The sequence below is a fragment of the Carcharodon carcharias genome, chromosome 2, assembly GCF_017639515.1.
Source record: "Carcharodon carcharias isolate sCarCar2 chromosome 2, sCarCar2.pri, whole genome shotgun sequence".
NCBI classification, from domain to species: domain Eukaryota; kingdom Metazoa; phylum Chordata; class Chondrichthyes; order Lamniformes; family Lamnidae; genus Carcharodon; species Carcharodon carcharias.
In genome coordinates, this window is record NC_054468.1 from 168,463,553 (window position 1) to 168,473,338 (window position 9,786).

Here is a 9,786-nt window from a genome sequence, read left to right on the forward strand (position 1 = left end):
TTGGGCTCCCCCATCACTGAGGATGGGGATACTTGTCGAGCCTCATTCTCTAGCTAGTTGTTTAATTGTCCACCACCATTCATGACTGGATGTGGCAGGATTGCAGAGCTTAGATATGATCCATTGGTTGTGGGATTACTTAGCTCTGTCTATCGCACGCTGCTGACGTTGTTTGGTGTACAAGTAGTCCTGTGCTTTAGTTTCACCAGATTGGCACCTCATTTTTAGGTTTGTCTGGTGCTGTTCCTGGCCTGCCATCCTGCACTCTTCATTGAACCAGGATTGATCCCTGATTTAGTGATAATTGTTGAGGAAGGGGATGCAGGGCGATGAATTTGTTTGAATTAGATTGTGGTTGGATACAATTCTGCTGCTGCTGATAACCCACAGTGCCTCATGAATACCCAGATTTGAGTTGCTAGATCTGTTCGAAATCTATCCCATTTAGCACGGTGGTAGTGCCACACAATACAATGGAGGGTATCCTCAATGTGAAGATGAGACTTGGTCTCCACAAGGACTATATGGTGGTCACTCCTACTGATGCTATCATGGTCAGATGCATTTGTAACAGGTAGATTGGTGAGGATGAGACAAAGTATGTTTTCCCTCTTGTTACTTCCCTCACCACCTGCTGCAGATCCCATCTAGTAGCTATGTCCTTTAGGATTCAGCCAGCTCAGTCAGTGGTGCTGCTAGCGAACCACTGTTGTGATGGACATTGAGTCTCCCACCCAGAGTACATTCTGTGCTTTAGCCACTCTCAGTGCTTCCTCCAAGTGGTTTTTAACATGGAGGAGTACTGATTCATCAGCTGGGAGGGGTGGTGGTGGAGGTGGGGTTGGTGGGTGTGTACGGTAGATCGTAATCAGCAGAAGGTTTCCTTTTCCTGCCCATGTTTGACCAGATGCCATGAGACTTCGTGGAGTCCAGAGTCAATGTTGACTCCCAGGGCACTTCCTCCCAACTGTATACCACTATTCCACCTCCTCTGGTGGGTCTGTCCTGCTGGTGGGGTAGGACATAGCCAGGGAAGGTGATGCTGGTACATTGGACATTGTCTTGTTAGGTATGATTCTATGAATATGAGTATGTCAGGCTGCGGCTTGACTAATGTGTGGTACAGCTCTCCCAATTTTGGTTCAATCCCCAAGGGCAGAACTTTGGCAGGGGCGATCAGGAAGCCGACCGCCAACCACTGCCCGTGATTGGGGCTGGACTGCGATTTCACTCTGGCGGGCCAATTAAGGTCCGCCCAACATGAAACATGTGTGGCAGTGCTCAGTGCTGCCTATGGGGCGGCAGTTGGGGGTGTGTAGAGTGGAGGATGAGAGTATAATTTCGTGCATGCGCGTGAATGCACGCTGGCAAAGCTCCCTAAGGCACGGAGCTGCCTCAGGGAGGTGAAGAGTTTTGAATATTAAAAATTAAGATTTTTAAAATGTCATAAAACATGTCCCCTCAAGTGACTCTGTCACATGAGCAGGGACATGTTATTAATGAAATGTTAAAATTTTTATTTTATTTTTATTTGCTATTGGAAACCTCATTCTGCCTGTGGATGAGGTGTCCTAAAAAATGCAGAGGCCACTTGGCCTTTTTGCTGGCCTGCCAACCGTAAGGTTAGACAGGCAGTGAAAAATTCCTTTCAATTATAACATTAATGGCCTTAATAGGCCTTTTAATTGTTGGTGGGCGTGCTGCCAACTCCCACATGCACCTGCCAACCAAAATATCATGCAAAGGCACGATGATGTTGGGACACTCACTCGATATCATCGCATGTTGTTTTATGCTCGGCCAGGTCATGCACGTGCCCACTGATGATGAGGAGGATTTTGCAGGGTCTACAGGGCTGGAAGTGCCACTGTTGTTTCCCGTGCCCAGGTCGATGTTGGGTGGTCTGTCTGGTTTCATCCCTCATTGAGTTTTCGGTTGTGGTTTGATATAACTGAGTGGTTTGCTAGGCTATTTCAGGGGGCATCTAAGAGTCAACCACATTTGCTGGGGGTCTTGAGTTACATGTAGGCTAGAGCAATTAAGGACATTAGATTCCCTTCCCTTCAGGGCATTAGCGAACTAGATGGGTTTTTACAACAATGGACAATGGTTTCATGGTCATCTTTACTGAGGCTAGCTTTTAACTCCTTGTTTTTTATTGATCAAATCCAAATACCAACAGCTGCCAAGGCCAAATTGAACCCGTGTCTCTACAGCATTAGCCTGAGACTCTGGAGTGACATTACCATGATGCCACCCTTATATCCCACGGTGAATTTGCAGTTCTTGCTATCATTGGCATAGCATTGCATCAGGAAAATATTTTCATTGGGCCTGATTTTGCTGCAGTGGGATAACTCGTAATTAGTATCATTAGACCTTTCTCTCATCCTTGGTCTCAAAAGTTTATAGGACCATAATTCGCATTACAAGGTCAACCAAGCATTTGGGAGCTTTGTGATGGTGGGACCAACATGAACACAAGAAATCGGAGCAAGAGTGGACCATAAGCCTGTCAAGCCATCTCCATCATTCAATATGATCATGGCTAATCTTGGGCTTACTCCATTTTCCTGCGCACTCCCCATATCCCTTAATTCTCTGAGAGTTTAAGTATCTGCCTATCCCAGCCTTGGATATATTCCACAATGGAACATACACAACCCTAAGGTAGAGAGTTCTAAAGATTCACAACTCTTTGAGTGAAGTAATTTCTCCTCATCTCAGTCCTAAATGATCAGCCCTTTATCCTGAGACAGTACCCCCATGTTTTAGACTCCCCAACCAGTCTCAAACAATCTCTCAAAGCATATTGAGCCCCTTCAGAATCTTATAGGTTTCAATGAGATCGCCTCTTATTCTTCTAAACTCCAGAGAATATAAGCCCAATATACTTAAAATTTCATCATAGGACAGCCCCCTCGTCCCAGGGACAAATTTAGTGAACCTTTACCATGCCACCTCTAATGTGAGTATATTTTTTCTTAAATGTGGAGACCAAAACTGCACACAGTATCCCAGATGTGGTCTCACCAAAACCCTGTACACTTGTAGCAAGACTTCTTTATTTTTGTACTGCAATCCTCTTGCAGTAAAGGACAACATGCAGTTTGCTTTGCTGCACTTTCATGCTACAATCCCACTTATCATTAATAAAGAACAAAGAAAAGTACAGCACAGGAACAGGCCCTTCGGCCCTCCAAGCCTGCGCCGATCATATTGCCTGTCAACTAAAACATTTTGCACTTCCGGGGTCTGTATCCCTCTATTCCCATCCTATTCATGTATTTGTCAAGCTGCCTCTTAAACACCACTATCGTACCTGCTTCCACCACCTCCTCTGGCAGTGAATTCCAGACACTCACTACCCTCTGCATAAAAAACTTGCCCCGCACATATCCTCTAGAGTTTTCTCCTCTCACCTTAAATCTATGTCCCCTAGTAATTGACTCTTCTACCCTGGGAAAAAGCTTCTGACTATCTACTCTGTCCATGCCACTCATAATTTTGTAAACTTCTATCAAGTCGCCCCTCAATCTCCGTCGCTCTAGTGAGAACAGTCTTGAGTTTCTCCAACCTCTCCTCATAACTAGTAACCTCCAGACCAGGTAGCATCCTGGTAAACCTCCTCTGCACCCTCTCCAATGCCTCCATATCCTTCTAGTAATGTGGTGACCAGAACTGCACGCAATATTCCAAGTGTGGCCTAACCAAGGTTCTATACAGCTGCAGCATGACTTCCCAGCTTTTATACTCAATACCCCTGCCAATAAAGGCAAGCATGCCATATGCCTTCCTGACTACCTTATCCACCTGCGTTGCCACTTTCAGTGACCTGTGGACCTGTACACCCAGATCCCTCTACCCGTCAATGCACTTAAGGGTTCTGCCATTTATTGTATAATTCCTGCCTGTATTAGACCTTCCAAAATGCATTACCTCGAATTTGTCCAGAATAAACTCCATCTGCCATTTCTCTGCCCAAGTCTCCAGTTGATCTATATCCTGTTGTATCCTTTGACAATCCTCTTCACTATCTGCAACTCCTCCAACTTTAGTGTCATTTGCAAACTTACTAATTAGCCCAGTTATATTTTCCTCCAAATCATTTACATATACTACAAACAGCAAATGTCCCAGCACTGATACCTGCGGAACTCCATTAGTCACAGCTCTCCATTCAAAAAAGCACCCTTCCACAGCTATCCCCTGACTTCTATGACCAAGCCAATTCTGTATCCATCTTGCCAGCTCACCTCTGATCCCGTGCCACTTTACCTTCTGTACCAGTCTGCCATGAGGGACCTTGTCAAAGGTCTTACTGAAATCCATGTAGATAACATCCACTGCCCTTCTATCATCGATCATCTTTGTCACTTCCTTAAAAAACACAATCAAGTTAGTGAGACATGACCTCCCCTTCACAAAACCATGCTGCCTCTCACTAATATGTCCAAATGGTAGTAAATCATTAAATAATTAAATGCATCCAGGAGAGCTTTTAAAGCTAGTAAAAAAGGTCCTACAAGAGAGGTTTTTAGGTTTTGTTTGTTAGCAATGTGTTGTTCTCACGCAAAACCTGGTCACCTGGTCAGGAGTCATGTGCTATTATATTTCTAGAATCATTTTTCCAGTGGTGGCAAAGTGGTATTGCCCCTGGATAGTATTCCATACAGCCAGGGTAATGATCTAGGGACCCAGGTTCAAATCCCGCCACAGCAGATGGTGAAATTTGAATTCAATAAGAATCTGGAATAAAAAGTCTGATGATGACCATGAAGCCATTGCTGATTGTTGTAAAAACCCACCTGGTTCACTAATGCCCTTTAGGGAAGGAAATCTGCTGTCCTTACCTGGTCTGGCCTTCATGTGACTCCAGACCCACAGAAATGTGGTTGACTCTTAAATGCCCTCTGAACAAGGGCAACTAGCTGCCCAGTGACATCCACATCCCATGGACAAACATAAAAAAACTTATGATGCATCTTTCCACCTCCATATTCCACTCATTTTAATTTGTCAATGGAAACTACAAATCCCAAGCACCCAAGGCTCACCTGAAATTTCCACCTCTAGTAACTAAATCCTAACTCAAAAAATCCTAAACCCCTTATCACAGAGAGACACAGGAGCAAGTCACGGAAGGAAACTTTTTGCAAGCATTTCTAATATCAAATTTGTGGATAGGTCTGATAAGTTTCTTGTATGTTATTTCTTTATGCATTTGTTATATCGGAATTATTAGGGGCAAAATTGACAGCTCCCAAAGACAGACACAGGACTCACAATGCTCAATTACCTCTCATTCCTTCAACACGATGCAGGCAGCATTACCATTATTGTAAAGTACATCCAGTGCTTAAGCACACTGTGGAGGGGATGCATGCATCAGCAGGGAGCCCACAACTGTGGGAGGCTATCATGAGTCAAAGCAAACCTATACTACTTAAAGCCAATCTGCACCTCTTGAAGGGGAGGTACATCGTGGCTTGAGCAGCTGCTGGAAGTCCTTGTACAAGGCACGTAGGCATAAAAAAAGACTGAATATTGGAACAGCATGGGAGACAGCATGGACGCAGTATTGGAGGCCTTGGTGGAAGAGGTACAAAAGATAAGATAAATGCTTGTATCCACAGGGAGTCAGGAGGTCACAAGGCCAGACAACTGTGGGTCTAAATGACAGGAGTGATGCTTCATGGACCTGGATGCAAAGTTGCAAAAAATTCAGTGAAGGCACATGTGCGGTCAAGGTCATTGAATTTGTCTTCAAATGCCATACCCCATTAATTTCACTATTAGCTCCACATAACACTCAGTGCAATACACACCCATCCATCGCCTACCAACAATTTCTATCAATCAGGGTTCATACTCAACATTCATAACTTCACCTCATCCTCGCACATTTAGCTCTGCTATAAGCCTCACAGTCACATCTCACATTTTGCACACTACCAGATATTCAGTCATGACAGCTACATTACCCATGCAGGCAGTCTGCCCTAATGAAAGTCAGCACCTTCGACCAACTATGCTGGGGCCTTTAGGGCAGCTGTGCATGGCATCACTAGGTCAGATAAAGGCACACAGAAGACAGGCACTAAGGGAATGGACAAGTTGATTAATTTATATTTGTAAGCAATGTGATATAGTGTGCTTTATAAATTTAGTTTGGAATGTTCTTTTGTAGCCAACTGGATGCTGTGATGGTCAGTGACAAAGCAAAGATAAGTTGGTGCATGGGGAATCGCGATTGAGTTTACTGTTATTGCAGTCAGATGACTTTGTCACAGGCAGTTAGTGAGAATGGAGCTGTCTAGGTTGTTTCCTCTCTTCCTGTTCCTCCATCTCCTATTGCTCCTCAGCTGTTCACTCTATACCTGGCAGCAACGGCTGTGCCTTTATAATGACACACTTGTGCAGCAGAACATCACGCATCTCGATACTGGCTCTCCAAATACTGCAGCGCTCCTCCAGAGTAGTTCAGGCAACGGAAGCATTTCTTGCTCTATCTTTTGTGTTGCAGCATGGCTTTCATTGTGTGCATGCTGCCCACATGTACAAGGCTGGAGTCATCTGCCATGTTGTCACCCAGAGGCTGTCCTTTGAATTATCATGGTGTTTAATTGTAAATGGCACAGAGGACTGCCACAGAACGAAGGCATCATGACTACTGCCAGGATACCAGGCATTGACCTGCATGATTCACTGTGTATGGTTGAATAACCACCACTGCCACTCCCACAACATGTTGTCCCAGTAATCACCCACAAAGGGATATGTGTGCAGTGAATGGTAGCCCACACTATGGGGAAGCCTGCAATTCTCATAAAGCTGTGTACTTGCTCCAGCTGCAGCTCTCTGGTAAGAGAAAAAGAAATGCAATCATCTCTTTGAATATATGGTAATGCAATCCTTGGCTAGTAGTGAGTTGCTATTGTGGCTGCAACAGTTGGTAAATTTCAGTGAAGGCATCCTTACTGAAGTGCAGGTGTCTCACATGTTGTTCCTCATTGAGTTAGAGGCCTGAACACACTAGGCACATATGGACGCTGCTGAGATCGCTTCCCCCCACCCTCCTCCTTCCTCTTCTATCAGCTTGCTCTGTTCTGATTCTCCCCGTCATGCCGTATTCCAAGATGAATGCCAACTATTGTACCCATGTTTGGGAGCAACTGGTTTGAGTAAAGTCTTGAAGTCAGGATAAAATCCTTCAACACTTGCCATGTGGCACCTCACAGACTTTAGCAACATTATGGAACTCAAGAAGAATAATTATACAATTGTAGCAACAGTCAGTAGAGATCAATCAGCAACCAACTAAAATGGTCCCTTTAAAAAGCACTGGTGTGGATTTCTTCCTGCTGCTGAATGCATGTTCAGCTGTACATGTTTAAGAGAGGGCATTAGCTGGCACATTGATCTCCAAACAGCAGCACTGGCATCAAACCAGTGTTAGATGGTGCTTAACAGTATGATTAGCCTTCTCTGCATATTTTTGACAAAGGGTGCCTGTGAACATGCTAAAGCCCTCACCCCCAGCTATGGCATCTGGTGCAAGCCACAGCAGAAGTATGTGCTTATATGCAATTTGTGACCTCCAGACATCCAAAACAAAGAAGCTGCAGCTCCAAACTTTGCACTCTTACTCTTTAGATATCTGTATTTGGAATGAGGCTATGACCTCGCACTATACTATTATAATACATATTTTATATAAAATATATCATCATGGCTAATTGCTAAAATTTCAAAACTGGACAATAAACTTTTAAAATAAACTGAAGCCATGCCTGGCTGTGACCTTCGAACAATGGAGCTAATCTGGCAGTATCTAAGATATCTACACCTTGTTTTCTGTGAAGGGATGCTAATGAACCCTGTGGGCTTCAGAGATCAAATTCAAAGGGAATTATACAAAGGTCATCTACATTTCATAATCCAGGCTTGGCCACCGGAGTCTACTAGTCTGCTAGGACAAAGAGCCCTGCAACCTATCTTTCAAATTCAATGGTTAGAAATTAACAATCTCAGGAACCCAGAGTAGGGAATATACACCCTCTGTCAAAGCCAAATGGGAGAGGTGGGAGTCATGTGACATGGGCCCCCTAGTTGGGAGAAATAGTTATACAGACTTGCTGAACTGCATAACAGTTTGCCATCTTCCATCTACCAAACAGCAGCTCAGAAAAGGGGATCTGTTCAGGTTTGAATGCCTGCTCCCATCTATACTGTTTCTACTGGAACTTCTGAACTTCTATACTATCACCAACAAGACTAATTCATCTCTGCATGCTTATCTCATCGTGCTAGTCAAATCTACTAGAAAAGTGAATTATCCAGCATCAGTTCAGCTTGCTGACCTCTGTGAAGGAATTCACCATCGAGCTTTTGCTTCTGGACTCTTCAGTCAAGTGAAACAATGATTCTTCGTCCTGTGTTTGCCCTGTAGATCTATTTTTGTCTATCCCTCGTTTATTGTATGAATGCATCAGGGGCTATGTGGTGAATCTCCACCCCCCCCCGGCCACATTTTGCGTATGTGCAAATAAATTAACCTTTGAGTTTACCCTATCTCTAGTTTGCTGTGTGGTTATCAATAGTAATCAGATCACACCAAAACTGGGGGTTGGGAAATACACCACTGCTTATAAAGGGGGAAATCAAAATCAAAACACCTTTACTATTTACAGACGAGTGGTGAGAGGAGAAATCAGGGTTGTTTAAATTAAGCCCCTCTCCTGTCTGTAACAGTATCAAAGGAGCAAGGGTTGTGTGAAGGACATTTGAGTGATGTGGTTGGTTGATTTCTAGCAATTGTTTATTCCAATTTGTAGCCTTGAAATATAATTAAGCAATTTGATTAGTTTAATTTAGATGGTTGCTCATTTATGATTACTAACTTACACCTTGTCTGCTGATTCAAAATTAGTAGGATTTTTTCTGTCAACTTTTGAGCAAATGAATTATTAACATGGTAGTTATTTGAGCCAATCCGAACAGTATAATGGACAATTTACATATTGATGTAAATGCCATGCACACTTTCCCCTGAACTGCAGACACAAAGAACACAACATTTTTAATTATCTAGATTGATACTGCTTTCCTAAATGTTATATTTTGGGTTATATTTGGTATCCTGCATATTTTAGTGTCATATTAATTGTTGGCTATTTTTGGTCTCAGGTATTGGCTATTGTTGCAAAAAACCAATAGGGAAGGATAAATCATTCATTACATAAATGGTGTTTTAACGTGGTATTGTCTTAATAACTATCCTAGGCTGATGTCACTATGGAATCTTTTAGGTGCAGCTCAGTAATTCATTTGCACATGCTACTAGTTTGACTCGTTGTGCCTGTGATATTTCTAACTGCTTTTCTCTTTAGACAAATATGTTTATACAGTCAAAATGTGACAGCTCTCTGGAGAGCCTGTCTCAATCTTGGCTTCAAAATATGTTCTCAGGTTATGGGCAATGTTGCAATGTTTAACCATATTGATCACCCTTCATCACTGGCATTGTTCAGGGCACTTAAGTACTTGTTGCAACTGTCCCTGTTTGCAAGGACACAGTTTTGTTATTGCTCAGTTGCATCACAAGTGTAAAACTATGGGCTTTAACTCTTAACTGATCGTTCTATGCAAACTCAAAGTTTCCCCCCCATAAGTCACACACCATTCTGACTTGGAACTATACCACCATTTCTTCACTGTCGCTGGGTCAAAATCCTGAAACTCCCTACCTAATAGCACCGTGGGTGTACCTACACCACATGGACT